The sequence below is a fragment of the Styela clava genome, chromosome 6 (assembly GCF_964204865.1).
Source record: "Styela clava chromosome 6, kaStyClav1.hap1.2, whole genome shotgun sequence".
Taxonomy (NCBI): Eukaryota; Metazoa; Chordata; class Ascidiacea; order Stolidobranchia; family Styelidae; genus Styela; species Styela clava.
In genome coordinates, this window is record NC_135255.1 from 20,922,418 (window position 1) to 20,938,201 (window position 15,784).

The 15,784-nt window shown below is 36.1% G+C and overlaps 1 protein-coding gene and 1 pseudogene across 2 annotated transcripts in view; one reads left to right on the forward strand and one right to left on the reverse strand.

Annotated features, from left to right (window-relative positions):
- LOC120330659 (uncharacterized) overlaps nt 1–15,784 on the forward strand; it is a 313,252-nt gene that overhangs the window by 227,595 nt on the left and 69,873 nt on the right. The window lies entirely within an intron of this gene.
- Nucleotides 1–15,784, reverse strand: part of LOC144424596 (interleukin enhancer-binding factor 2 homolog) — a 195,932-nt pseudogene that overhangs the window by 95,965 nt on the left and 84,183 nt on the right. The gene's annotated exons all lie outside the window — the stretch shown is intronic.

Genomic DNA, 15,784 nt, shown 5'->3' on the forward strand with positions numbered 1-15,784 from the left:
GTCCCCGAACTCGTAACAGAACTAAAATAAGGAAAATCAGAATCAAATTATGGCCTTACCCCGACCTGGCACACACACTAGGCGAGTACGCAGATTCCTATCAATGTGATCGGAGATTTTTGTTAACGACCGATTTGAGATTTGTCCAGATCAAACATTTTCAATAATAGTCTTCTATAGTCTGAATCGGAGGATATCGATAGTTAGGGTCACTAGCGTAATTTTTCGGCAACCATCGGGAAACAGTGCAATATTGTACTGTAAGAGGCAATATGTTCATATTTGCTTATCTTAAATTTGAACACGGTATGATGAAATGAAATAAGTTTAAGCAAAATGATAGTCAATAAACGAAAAATTAATCTATAACAATATCGAACATTAGAATTCGCTTGCGTTATACAGTTAATTTGGACCTTTAAGTTAAGCAAAAGAAGCGTTTTTGAAGGGCAGTGCGCAAATAAATTTAGATTCAAACTGGCCCCCTGAATTCCGACGCCTGGTTTAACTGGAAAAAATGCGACACATGGGACAAGTGCAACACATGGGACAAGTGCGACACATGGGACAAGTGCGGCATGTGGGATACCTGGAAAAATGGGACAAGTAGGATATGGGGGGCAAGTGTGACACGTGGGGCAAGGGCAGCAAGTGATAAACGTATGAAAAGTGCGACCCGCGGAACAAGTAGGATACGAAAGACAAATGTGACACATGGGGCAAGTGCAACATGTGATAAACGCATGAAACATGCGACACATGGGACAAGTGCGACCCGTGGGACAAGTGCGACCCGTGGGACAAGTGTGACACGTGGGGCAAGTGCAACATGTGATAAACGTATGAAAAGTGCGACACATGAGACAAGTGCAACACATGGACAAGTGCGACACGCGGGAAAAGTGAGACACATGAGACAAGTGCAGCACGTGGGACAAGTGTGACACGGGTGGTAAGCGCGAAAGATGGGACAAGTGCGACATGTGTTAAATGTGGGCCAAGTGGGAAACGTGAATCACATTATACAAGTGTGGCACATGGGATACGTGGGACAAGTGCGACGTGTGGGAAAAGTGGGACACATGCAACATGTGGGTCAAGTGCGGCATGTTGATACATGGGGGCATGTGCGATAAGTGGTACGAGTGGACAAGTGCGACACGTGGGATATGTGCAACATGTAACAAAAGTGCATTACGTGGGATAAGTGCGACATGTGGTGAACGTGGGGCATGTGCGACAAGTGGGAAACGTGCGGCACGTGGAATACGTCGGACAAGTGGGTCACGTAGGACAAGTGGAATATGTGGTACAGATGGACACTTGGGACAAGTTCAACACGCGGGACAAGGGCGATATATGGCACAAGTGAGAAACGTGGGAAAAGTGAGACAAGCGCAACACGGAAAACAATTGCGTCATATGGGACAAGTGGGAAACGATGGACAAGTGGAACACGTGGTACTATTGGGAAACGTGATATAAATGGGAAACGTGGGACAAGTGGAACACATTGTACTATTGTGACACATAGCAGAAGTGAGACATATGATACAAGTGCAAAACGTGGGATACATGTGAAACGTAGGACAAGTGTGACACGTAGGGCAAGTGTGATAGGTGGGGCAAAAAGTGGCACGTGCGACAAGTGCCGCACGTTGTAAACGTGGGACAAGTGCGACATGTGGTATGAGTGGGGAAATGTGATAACTGGGATAAGTGCGAAACGTGGTGCTATTAGTACATTTGAGAACCAGTGGTGAACATGCGACACTGGGAAAAGTGGGCACGAAAGACAAATGCATCACGTTGTAAACGTGGGACAAGTGCGACATTTGGTATAAGTGGGGAACGTGTGACAAGTGGGATGAGTGCGAGAACACGCCCGTCAATTTGGATACGTGGACAAATGGGTCACGTGGGACAAGCGGGATCAATGTTAAAAGTGGGAAACAACATTTTCGGGACAATGGTCATGAATTACTTGAGCAAACTTTTGATAAGTCTACGCTAGGTGACAGTATAGAACAACAAAATTCATCAATAAGGTTGATTGACAACTGATTATCAGGACATTTCATATAATTTCAACTCGACTTTTTCCATTAGTGCATCAAATAATATTATGCAAACTTAACACAAGTACGACCTTTTTAGTAGTACATCGAATAATATTATGCAACTATCAACCCGTCTCCTAGCTAATTTGGTATTTTGTAGAATTTCAACAGCAGACACTAAGTGGCAACAATGAGCAATATCCATTTAGGTTTCCATGACGACTAAATTGTAATTTCTGGCTTAAATTCAAAAGATTTTAGGTATCCCGAAAGCAAAGAATTGGATAAGCAGGCAAAACTTTGAGATATAGCTGAAATTTACTATTGTTTGAGGCTCTTGATATCCAACAACCTATCTTTATTTTAAAAAGAAGGCTATTGTCAGAATAGGATAAAAGAGAATTTACATGTCCCTAGGTGCAGGAAGCAAATAACACAGCTTATGGTAATCATATGGCCAACCACAGCCTATAGTCCAGTTACCAGTTCATTTCGGCTATTGGATAAATTAGCCAGTTATTTGATTTTAGATGTATGGACTTGATGGTAGAAAAAGCCCCAACTGACCAGCAGTTAAACCTATGGTGGGGAGGAGTCCAACAATACTCTGGCACATAATTATCCATCACAAAATTCAAACCTGCAAATCTACGCAAAGTAATCAGTGGCGCGGTTTCGAGCATAATTCTAACGCTTAGCATGGTGTGCCACACCGCCCAGCGTTTAACCAATTATGACTTGCCATTAATTTTCTTATGTTTTCTTCCCTGTTTTTATCGAGTTAGATTCTGTTATTGTACCTTTCTCTGTTTATCTTATTATTTCATTCCAACTCAATATGAACAGAATCAAAGAAAATAAATCAAATGCAGATAAGATTGAATTTATTATTAGCAATATTAATAGTTCTTAACTAGTGGTCTGTCTCACTCTTTGCCTTCATACAATGGAATACAATTGGAATGAGAAAATCTTACCGGGGACAGTGCAGAATAGCATACTGCAAGTCATTTCCGTCAGCCTATTTCAACTTGGCTCCACGTGGATCAAATGAGTGTCCATCAGTGTTCACTATTAGCGCACTTTTTTGCGAAAATTGCGAAGCACTTTCGCAACTTTTTTTAGGGACTGCGAAATAGCACTTTTTTCCGATTTTGAAGAGAAATAGCACTTTTTTCCGATTTTGAATGGAATAAAAATTCAAAGTTAACAAATATTTTCGAGTATTAAGTTGACAAATAAGTAACATACTAGTACTTTTGTAACTCAATTCTGCATATCATAACGATATTTACCGGAATTCTAACCTATGAGATGCAGACATAGGAATTAAAGCTTTTGCATTAACGGCAAAATTCTTGTTTATAATATGATTATTATAAAAGCACACCGATTCCGTTTCTCCGGCAAAAAAAACGCTCCCGGGGCGTTTCTTTGAACGAGAGTGGTCATGTGACTATCAATGATATCGATGAATTCAAAATGACTATAAAAGTGTTAGTAAAGTGTTATAGTCACTTTGGATGATGTGTGACCAAACTGCACGATTTTCAAATCGGGCGAAACTTTTAGCAGCATGTCACAGATTTGCAAAATCAACAAATTCACAAAATACCATTAAGTGCCATTTTATTGTAATCACAATGTTGAAAGGACATGGCATTTTCCGGAATTTTGCGATATTTACACAACTATTTCTCATTGATATGCGAGGACGATGGGCAAAATTCAATATTTTTTGGAATCGAATATTTTTAAGGAGTACCGAATAAACGTGGTGGAAACATTAAAAAATCGGCAAAAAAGCCTTTTTATTGGTTAATTCCGTTGTAATCGCTAATTGTTCTTGTCACCGATCGTTTTGGCGGCGATATCCAGGTTTTGGGTAATCTATATTCCCGCCCTCTCTTTTTTACAAATATGAATTCTTGTGGGTCGGCGGACACCGAAGTTTTATATTTCGGGTTTACCCGTTCGTTCACATCGGCAACAGCTGTTGAAGACATTGAGGACTCAAATTAACATTTGCGTTGGCTTTAATATTATCTATCAAGATTTGTAAATTTACCGTCCCAATTTTATGCGAATGGTAATATTATTGTCCATACCGTGATGCAGATATTTATTAAGACGATAATTAATTCTCATGTATTTCTATGATGATAAACTTCGCAAATCTGAAATCGTGCCAATCCTGAATGTTGATTTGAAATAGTGATTGAATAATTCGGCTATAAAGGCATTTCTGCGTGGTCATAAGACGAGATGCCGTTAATGAACAGCACTTCTTTTACAGGATATTTTACGTATGCGACTTAATGCTAAAAAGATTGGGCTCGAGTGCTTTTTTTTTCGAGTGCTCGAGTGCCTAACTAATTCCCTCAAGTTTCAACGTGTTTTCAACAAAACAATACCCCGGCGATAATTATAGCTAAAATGTTACCGAGCAATTCACAATTTTATTTATGGAATTTGCAAATTCACCAGTTTCTTGACGATTTTGATAATGTCACGCCCTAATTATTAGTGCAAAATACTCCCCTTCTTCCGCGGCGGTTTGACGGGTTCTTTGTTCCATTCTTCAGAAATTTCTGACACGGGGATATAGAATACTGAATCCGGAGGGTTGAATCCCTGTCCACTTACTGGTGATTTTCCGTTTTGAAATGCGTGAAACATTCTCTATTTTAAATTAAATGACGTTTCGCGGGCTAGAGTTCTCACCGAAAATGATGTGTTCCAGACGTTAGTTAGACGATAGATAAAACATTAGATTAATAATTTTTGTGACGCCCCGTTTTCGAAAATACAAAGTTATATCGCAAAAAATGCGTTATGATACATTTGGAATGAAACATTATTTACGGTTAATTCAGATCATATATTACTCTCCATGACACCCGGTATCCAAAAATACAGTTGCATCTCGAAAAATGTGTTTTGTTACATTTAAAATAAAACATTTTTGCGATTAATTTAGATCATATTTTACTTTTCAGGACACCCGTTTTCGAAAATACAAGGTTATATCGCAAAATGTGTTTTGTTACATTTAAAATAAAACATTTTTGCGATTAATTTAGATCAAATTTTACCTTTCACGGCAACCCGTTTTCGAAAATACAAAGTTATATCACAAAAAATGCGTTTTGTTACATTTATTTTGCATTCCCAATAAAATACATATTTTCCCTAATTAGTGTCGTCGATGAATCTGTTCCTGTCGTTCAAGCTCGACACACGTTTGGACGAGTGTGGGGCGGTTTTTTGGTCGACGATAAATTAAAAAGTTGCCACAAGTTAGTTGTATAACGAAAATAACTAAAAATTAAGATTTTATAATAGAAGTGAATTTGTCTCAAGATGGTATTTTACGATTCCTGCCCACAGAAAATAAACACGCTGACAGGCTTGGTTATAATTGATATTCGTTTAATTTATTTTACACTATTAATAAACGCGCCACACCAATTGCGACCATATAAATTGCAGTCGCATCGGTATGGACTGTATGTTTTTGGTGCTCTCACATTAATAATAATTTTCAACAAAACAATACCCCGACGGTCATTAAAGCTGAATTCGTTACCGAATAATTCACAATTTTATTTACGGAATTTGCAATTTCAAGATCTCACTTGACGATTTTGATGATGTCATGCCCTAATTATTACTGCTTAAATGCCTCAAAATACAACAAATGTAATCATTTTCGACGATAACAGGCGCAACAATTCGTAAACGAGCCGTTATAACGAAATTCGCGATTGATTTTACCTCTCTCTTGTTTACAATTTTAACATCCCGCCGACCATGTATGGTCGAATAAAATGTTCACATATTCGAAACATGACTTGGCCAAGGATGGAAGGGATCACTAAAGAGATAATAGAAATACCCTCATACGCGAGGGTATGATATTAATATCGAGAATATTTGTGAGCATATCACAGGACGGACCCGGCTGTTTGTTGGCAAAACAACGATACGCTAAAGTTAATTGATCGAATACTGGTAAGTATTTGTTTATCATCTCACTTGCGAACATCGAGGTTTTGGCGGAATTGTACCATCATGTTGTCTTTCTTAAATAATAACATTTTCAATAAATGTTCATTTTACTTTTGCGTCTTTATTATATGTCGGGTTTTCATTTATTTTAAATTCGAAATTGTCCGAAATACTCCAACAGGTGTATAGGTACAATAATAATAGTACTTACCAAAGTACTTACCAGGGAATTTTAATACACACGATGTGTGCAGGGCGTCGTAACTCCCGTTTATTAATTATAATTTTTTTACATTCTGCTTAAAAAACAACGGCAGTCATCTCACCTAACTCTCGCGACCAAATCTTTTTTGTTTTGTATGGCATCGTCTTGGCGACGAATTTATTGCCGACTGAATTTTAATTGTGTTTTAGGATAAGTTATTTTCTGTTTGTTGGTTTCTAAACTTTACAAACTTGGGTAGCAATTACTATTAATGTGAGATTTGTGCATATGAACGATTGAATATCGCGACTGGATGTCCGATATCTGAGAATGCGTAATTCTCTTTCAACATTAATTTTCAGGATATCAGCGTTCATGTGGTCGAATAAAAATTATTTATCAAATGGATAGGTATCAAAATTATTTGGGATCCACTATCATATCATTCGTTTATTTTTTATATTCATGTTTTTCTCAAGAATCACCCTCGTTATATTTAGTGTACCTTCGCAAAAGAAAACTCTTTGGTGTCATCGTTCCTATTAGTGTAGTTGAAATATATGGAAACCTCGCAAGTGGCGTTGTGATGCGAATATTTGATACTAGGTCAGCAGCATTACAAAGAGTGCTATTTATGAATGCTGAAAGTACATGACATTACTAAACATTTTGCCAATATATGATGTTTTCTGCCCGATTTAAACTAACTCGCACGCAAACCAAGGCATGTCGACATTTAAAAATTACTTGTGTTTGGGTAAGCTCTGAAATAGTATAATATAAATGTAAATGAGAAATTAGGTCACGCTAGTTCACGAAAGGGGAGGATTTTCAAAGTGATCTTGTGTAATATTTTGGAGAAAAAAGTTTGAAAGGAAAGTAGGTCAACCTATCTCCTAAAACAGGGGAGTATCCTGCTAATATTTCGGAGGGTACGTAGGTTGACCTACCTTTTAAAACAGCGGGTGGCGACTTTCAAAGTGGTTCAAAATCACAAATTAATAATTATCAGACTAGGTTTAGGGATAAATCGAACAGTTGAATTTCCAGCGCACATAACCCTAATTAGTTGATTGCTATTTATATTTGGGGAGGGGGGAATTATTTTGCACGGGATTTGTACAAACGATCCACCCTGTAACTAATATGATTTCCAGCCTGCCTCGTGTCTGTTAGATGGAGGAAGTAACAAATGTGAAAGTCTTTGCTGCTTACGCGAGTAAGCAACTGACACCGTGATACATTGCATGAAAGTTTTGTCCGCGGCAGGTGTTAGCAGATGTCATTTCGTTGCCGATGAATTCGCTTGTTTTAATTAAACATGAATTCGCTTAAAGGGAACTCGGTTAACGAAAAGGCTTCTCTTTAATTCATAATATTAACCGCAGGAGCGCTTTTTCGAGTATCTATGTCGTTTTAAATGGGTTATATGAAAGGCTAGGACACCTAACTTGTTAAAATCGGCAAAAGCACTTTCGCACTTTTTTTTTCGACTGCGAAGCACTTTCGCACTCATAATTTGCTTAGAGTTAACACTGGTGTCCATGTTGTGCATGTCACATGGACAATAGGGCAAGTACATGTTTAAAAATAGGGTAGTTTCATCTGGAATTAGGCTTGTTAACATAGTTCTATTCCCTTAATTAGAGATTCTATATTTTTTGCATCTCGACACTAAATTCTTGCTCTAAAAATATAAGTTAGAAAGTATATTTTATAACGATGAATAATTGTCCCAATATATAGAGTTACAATAGGTTCCTCAAATTAGAATTCGGAATTAGAAACTCAATTTTTGCGGTGTGTTCAACGTTATTGCATCATTTTTCATATTATTTTCTGAATCTGGAATGTAGCATTGATATGCATAAAATCAAATGCATCCGTGTTAGATATGGCACCCTGCGACATTAGTTATAGAATTTATTTTAGCGACTCACCTCAAAGAATTGGGTGATTTGAACTAGCGACCAATGTAACCTAGGCTGCCATTCAATGTTAACTGCCAAATTCCAGAGTGCTAAGGATTGAAATGAGGAGGCCAAAGTTTTGTACTTTGAATGTAAAGTTAAATCTTATTGGTGGTTTTTGGCAATGGCTGCTCGAGAAAGCTAACTTTTCCAAATAATTTGAAATTTACTAATCTGTATTTTTCTTTCTACTTTCCCAACATTAATAGTTTACCTTTTTTTTGCTGAAATTGAGGTTCAGTTATTGTTCCACTTGTCTGTGTTTATCTTATTATTTTAGCTCATGGTTAGTTTAAAAGCGACAAGAGCATAAAACATTATGTATTTTTATCCATGTGAGTGCCTAAATGGGCAAAACATAAAGTGTTGGATTAGGATTTTATGCTTGATGAGAACAAATCTGAGTTTGACAAGGGCCACACTTAATGGCTTTGCTGGGCAGGTTGTGGCCCGTGGGCTGCCTGTTGTACAGTCATGGTTTAGCTCAGGAAAAACAGAATTGCAGTAAATCGATTGAAAAATTTAGTGACATGAAGTAACAGACTACTACATGCAGAGCATTAAAAATATTTGTGCTGAAATACTTTCAATTGTTTAACGTATGTGTATGATCCATTTGAAAGGTATTATTTCCACTTATCAGTTGATTGCCTGTTGAAAGCTGTTTTCAGAACGAAGCTGTAAATTGGACATCTCAGCGGTGTGGTGCATCGCGCTAAGCCTGGGTTTTCAGGTTCAATTCCCATGAGGGATAAATTATGTGCGAGAGGATTGCTGTACTCCTTGCCATAGTTATAGTTGAAGTTATACCAGTACCAGCTGTTTACTTGTTGCTACTGTGGTGAATATGATCAAATGTCTTATAAATCCTCATGTACTGTCATTTTTATTATTTTTAAACAAATCTCAAGTGCGACTGACGCCTCGGTTTGCCTCAAAATGTGCAGCTAATCCTCTGTTATAGGTAAATTGTTTCTGTGAGTAGTTTTTGACAATCCCCACAATTTTGATCATGATACAAATGTTGCATCTATAATTAACTAACAGTTAGATATTATCATCTAGTAAATTGTATATCTTGAAATGAATTAAAGAAAAACAACCTGATATGGGTAAGATATCTCAGGGTAATATATGCCAATGATTTTATAAATGTCAGAAAAGAGAAATTAATATTTAGTCTGCAGTATAGAGCTTACCCGAATGTTCAACAAGTATCAAAAAAAAATTGTCAATAAAAGGATATGATCAATCTCAGACTACAAATTAATATACTGGAGTACAAGATATGACGACTAAAGTGGAATATTCGTAAAAAAAATTTAAGTTTCAATCCCATGCTGAAACTAAAAGATTGCGATCCTTCCAAAAAAATAGCTCCTTACATATCAATGGATACATATCCACTTGTAAAAAGCTTTGTTCAGAGTGAAATTGTTAAAATTTATGTATCCATGGCGACTAAATTGTAACTTCTGGCTAAGTTCATAATTTTTTGGGTATCTGGAGGGCAAAGCTTTGGGATTCCTACCGTTAGAGATATAGCCTAAAATCACTGTTATTTGAGGCTCTTGATATACAACAAATTAATTTTATTTTAAAAAGAAGATCATTATTAGGATATGATAGAAGAGAATTTACATATCCTGAGCGAGAGTAATGGCAATAACACCCCTTAATCATATGGCGAACTCCTGGTTACCAGTCCATGTTGGGTATGGGATTAGTTGCATTGTTTCTTTTCTCTTATTGTGGGTTGCAAAAAAGACAATGAAATTTGCCTGTAAATTGAAAAAGGTTGGGCACTGGTATAGTCAATACTGAAACCAAAATTCCCATAAAATACAAAAATTTATGAGTTCTCATAAAGCAGATTTTATTTAATAGGTCAGAAACCAATTCAGTTCCAAACGAAATCTAGTATCGAATAAGGCCCGACGAATATATTTTACAAATTTCGAAGTATTGATATCGGCTAATTTTACCTATATATATCGGCCAATCATGTGACTGCCAAAGTGTCAAAATCACGCTGGGAAAGCAGTTTTATTGCTTGTTTAATTGAGAGTGGTTCTGCCTAATACTCTTTTTCTTTGCTATTTCTCATTCTCTCTTATCAAAAAGCGTCTTTTGACAATGTTTCTCTTATCCAAAGCAGACGTGAGGCACGGCATTTCACACTTTGTGAGCAAGTTTGCGAGCATGGTGGCTTGCAAACTGAAGCGATAGAAACATGTGAACAACTTATTTGTGTCTAATAATATACTTTAGATTCATAAAGAATTCTCGCTGTTTCCACTTTCCCCGGTGCTTGGATTTCCCTTTCGCTATAGTCATTCAAGGCGCGATTCAATGTCTTGTATTGATATGTTATAGATGGCTGGTTCAAGCGGTAAAAGCAAAGTATGGGAATACTTTGTGATTCATAATGATGGCGTAATTTGTAAAATATGCTCTTCATTATTAAGTCAAGTTCCCGCTGATTTAAAAAAAAACACCAGTAATTTGTAGAGCCATATCGCAGCAAAACACAAGAGCAATTATGATTGGAGCCAATGCATGAAAACTCTGCTTTCTCAAATACAACTTGAGACTGTTGAACTGGAGCTATTGAGATTCATAAGCTTCCTGCCATTTTAATAAGTGTTTTTGTTATAGATTTCATTTTGTTTGCAAGAAAACACAGAATTCTCAGATTGTTGCTTGTAGCCATTTTTTTAGGTGAGGAAACATCGGTATCGGCTTATCGGCCTACTTTTAGTAAACTATCGGTATCAGTCGGGCCCCCAGTATAGAACTGACTCAATTTTGACCAACTATCATTGGATTGCAATAAAATTCTTGTAAATGGTATATGTAAGTCATATCATGAGACTGATATGAGTAGAATAAGTTGGCCAAAGATGTGTTTTTAAATACCGGTACCGGTATATATTATACTGAGTTATATATTTGATGACGTTTTGGTTATATTTGGTTTAGCTGTTTACAACTTGATATGAATGCTAATTGTAAATTTCTTAGTGTTGCTACATTTACAAACTCAATTGCATGAAATTAATAAAATGTTGGGGTTTGTTGCAACAGTGTTGGTGTGATGGCCTAGTGTCGGCATTGCAGGCTAAAAATCAAATTTTGAAATGGAAGGAGCGGACACGTTTTTGAGTTTTTAAAAACAACCCTTAGGTCAGACCAGTGATTTTCAACCGTTGTTGGCGTTGTAAATAATTCTCATTGGTTTTTTCTGTGTAGTCATTAATTTGAATTTGCTGCTTCTTTTTACAACTCTAGTCATAAGCCATGATCCTCTAGTCATAAGTCTTGTTGTAATTATTTTCCTACATAAAAACTAATTGAGATTCTTGGTTATTTGAATAGTTTCCACAAAATCATTGGTTTAGACATAATAGAGCAGTGGTTCTCAAACTTTCACTGACTGCATACGTATTGTTTTTTTACTCTGACCCCCTCTGTTTTAGGTATGACGACAATGGCACAAGAAACACGCTATGGTAGTATTTTGTAATGTGTACTACATCCATTCTTAGAGCCTTTAAACAAATTCCGTGTTAAGTATATGTGTTAATATATGCAATAACAATGTATTAATTGTGTGCAAAATGACAAAGGAATTTGCGTCGTCTACGGTCAGAGCTGAAAAGCTTTAGTTAGCATCACCAATGAATTATCTAAAAAATCGGTAAATACACTTTGATCGGTGCTATCACAAGCTGCCTAACCTAGTCTTCATATTAATTTGCTGAGATGTATGTATCATTGCAAAAAAAATTACCGCTAGTCAAAAAAATTCTGATAAAAAGAATTTAAAACTTGAGCCAACTTTTCAGAATATGATGTTCTGAGAATACTGATATATTTTCAAACGCATATTAGATTATTTTGAGTCAAATATTACACATTCGTACTCCAATTAGGATTGACAAATTCAATATTAAAGGGGCAATGCACAACAAACACTCTAAGAGCGAAATCCCGAAAAATTTGGAAATGCTCATTGCTCCCATGATAGCAAAATGCCGTTTTAGATTATATTTGCCATAACTGCAAATTGATTGATTATCAAATTTTACCAAATGTAAGGTACAGGAGAGTAATTATTAATTTTTCTGACATATTAGACGCATTTTTTGTAATACTGTATAGGCTGGTTTCAAAACATCACCGGACGGAATTATATTCTCAGGCCATAACATTAATATATAGTTATTATACGTGTTGGAATATATTTCCAACCAAAAAGATAGAAAGTCAGTGAACAATTTGGACTACCCAAGCACACTATTCAACTTTGCTAGTTGCTTTGGCTAGCCGTGACACTAGTCAATTTAGTGACATTAGTGATGTAACAAGATGTCGAAAAGATTTTCTGAATATTTTTATGACGAAACAACACCAAATGCGATTTTTTGATCACCCTTCAGCAAAGGCAACGCGGGCCACAGAAAATGACGCTGTGGGCCACATGTGGCCCGCCGGCCTGGTTTTGGACCACCCTGGAGATTGTAGAGTTATTTGTATCAGTGGTTCAGCGGATTTTCTTCAAATTGATAAATATTTTTTGATAAAGAATAATTTCAATGTTAAAGACGCATAGAACAGAACGTAAATAGTAACATTTTTTGGTTTTGCATGGAATGAACAGCAACTGTTCAATGATATGTGTATTTGAATGCATTATGTTTAGTTGTCATAGTTTGGTTTAGATTAATAACAATATGCATATGTATATGTTACTAGTTTTAGACAATACTTTTAGGTCTGTGTATATTTTCTATAGCAGTATATGTATGATGAATAAATAATATAATGTAGACAATGCACAATATCTTGTTGGCTAAGGATGAATTTGGGAAAATTCTGTAATATTCATCAGCAAGCGAAAGTATTAGAAGGGTCCATATCTGACTAGGAACTTATTCAATTTGGTGTTATGGCACCAACCACATCGAGACAGTGCCCTGCATCAATAGGTATAGTCTATTTTTATTAGTAGCCTATCTAAACACTAATGGGGCTTGTCAATTTTTTACGTAATTTCTGTAATATAGTCAATGATAACTCTTTGGTAAGTGTTTCCCGCATCGACGACTTTACAAATTGCCCTAATCACTAAGGCAGAGTGGTCCAAACTACAGGCCGCCTGTGACCAATGGCCCGCAGCATGATTATCTGTGGCCATTGTCTCATTGGCTGGAGGGTAATCAAAAAATCGCATTTGGTGTTGTTTTGTCATGAAAATAACCTGAAAATCTTCACTAATGTCATTGTATTGACTAGTGTAATGGCTAGCTGTGACAACCAGCGAAGCCGAATAGTGTGCTTGGCTATATGTATATAGAATATATTATGTATATAGAATATATTACATCATTAGCTAGTCTAAATTGTTGACTAATTTCTAACTTTTTGGTCGGGAATGTATGATAACAATATTTTCATCATAAAAAACTGAACATCGAATGACGAATCTGTAAGCCTAGGTTGGCTATGCTGACTGAAAGCTAATTATTAATGCTATGGCCTCACGGCCTAACAATATAATTCCAGTCGGATTGCCTTCTGCCACCAGCATAAACAGTATTAATAAAACTGCCACAATCTAAAACGGCATTTTGGAATCTTGGGAGCAATGAGCATTTTCCAAACCGATCTTATTATTGTTACAATTGCAAAAGCATTTCTCCATTGTGAAGAACCCTTGCACGTTTTAGCTTAAGAAGGATAAATGAAGAATAATGTGTTTGCACAATAGAAGTGTTTGTTTTGTATTGCGCTGTTTACCTATTCTTGACACTATTGGGGCCCGTAAATAGCGCAAAAGTAATTTTGTGGCCCTCGAAGCCAACAATCTCGGACCACCCCTCTAAGGTATTCTAGAGGTTGTGATACTGAATCCTATTTTTGAAATTTATATTTGATTGTAGTTCACTGTTTATTGCCAAGTTTACCTTTCAATTACTCTCACTTGTTACATATTTCTGTCTAACCCACATTTCGTCAATGATAATTATGCTTTTGTGTCTTGTGTATGGTCTTGTTCTGAGGAGAAAATGTGGAACAATTTAGAAGAAAAAGTGGGCTAGCTTTATCACATCAATATATATAAAATCTTTAATAGATAAAATATTGTAATATACAACATTCATCTACAATCCAACTTTTAAGCCCATATCTGCTTAAACGAGTATTGGCCTTCTAAAAATATGAGACTACTATACTTTGAGAATATACAATATTCAAAAAACAGTGCATTAATAAGCCTGTTTCTCTATATTAGGTTGAGGCGAAATGTGGAATGTCTCGTAAGAAAAGGGTTGTTCTATATTCCAATATTGAAAATTCATAAACTTCAATACTTGCTTGTCTAGAGCCATGTTCTGAAAAAAAACTTGAAACACCCAATTCAGTTTGATTTGATTTTGTATTTTTTGATTTTCCAAATTGATGTATGCATTGGTAGAGGAAAGTTGATATATTATTATTAGTGGTTGAAAGGCAGTGTTCTGCCATATTATTTTACTTGCATGTGGATTATGTAAAATATTTTTCAACAGCTTTATCCTGAGTTATATTTCTTTTCAGTTGGGAACCACTGTTGTAAACCATTGGTTAATTTTCCCCAACTTCATTGTTAGAATATTCCGCTGATACATCATTTTTACTTCACGGTCTATAAACATGCTTAAGCCATCTAATTTTAGAAACACTTCAACCGGAAAGGAATGCGAAAAACAATCCGTTACTTTGCCCCAAACATGCATGAATGAGGTAACTTAAAAACCAATGATCGTGGGTGGAACATGCATTTTTGCAAGCTTCATCAATATTCAACACTTGGCAGATGTCAAACATATTTTGAGTAGATACCTTTGTATGGGGTATTTTGCAGTCTGGGTTGTGGATATCATGTTGATTTTCATGTATCTGCGTAACGTTTCCGCATCATTTGTCCCTAGCTTTGTATTCCGTAGTTTTTTCACTATTAATGAGTAACCTGATAAACCATGGAGTAAAAAAGATTGAAATGCTTGAGGAAACTGAGCTTGTCCAAGGATAAGCAATAAATCAACAATCCAATTCAGGACTTCCCACAATTATTATATTCATCTTGGCTATGTTCTGCAATTTTCTGTAAATAATGAAAAAGGCCGCAATACGGGACTTTGTTCAGAACTTGATCAAATGAAATTTTACTGCCTATGTGGCCGATTTCATGAACCAATTGGCATGGAATATTTTTCATATATCTTCTTTATTGGTATTCATTTTCCAACTAAAAACATTTCGACAAGAGGGAGGGGGACGTTCAAATGACGATCATGACATGAAACGGTATAAAGTTCATAACATAAAAAATTTACTAGATAATTAGTTTGGATAAGGTAGATAAGATATATAATTTGGTTCGATTAACTTTGTGATATTTGAATATCCCATTCATTTTATGAATAGCCGGAAGAAAGTTGACATATTATTTTTCATGAGCGAAAGGCGATGTTATGCCATATTATTTTGGT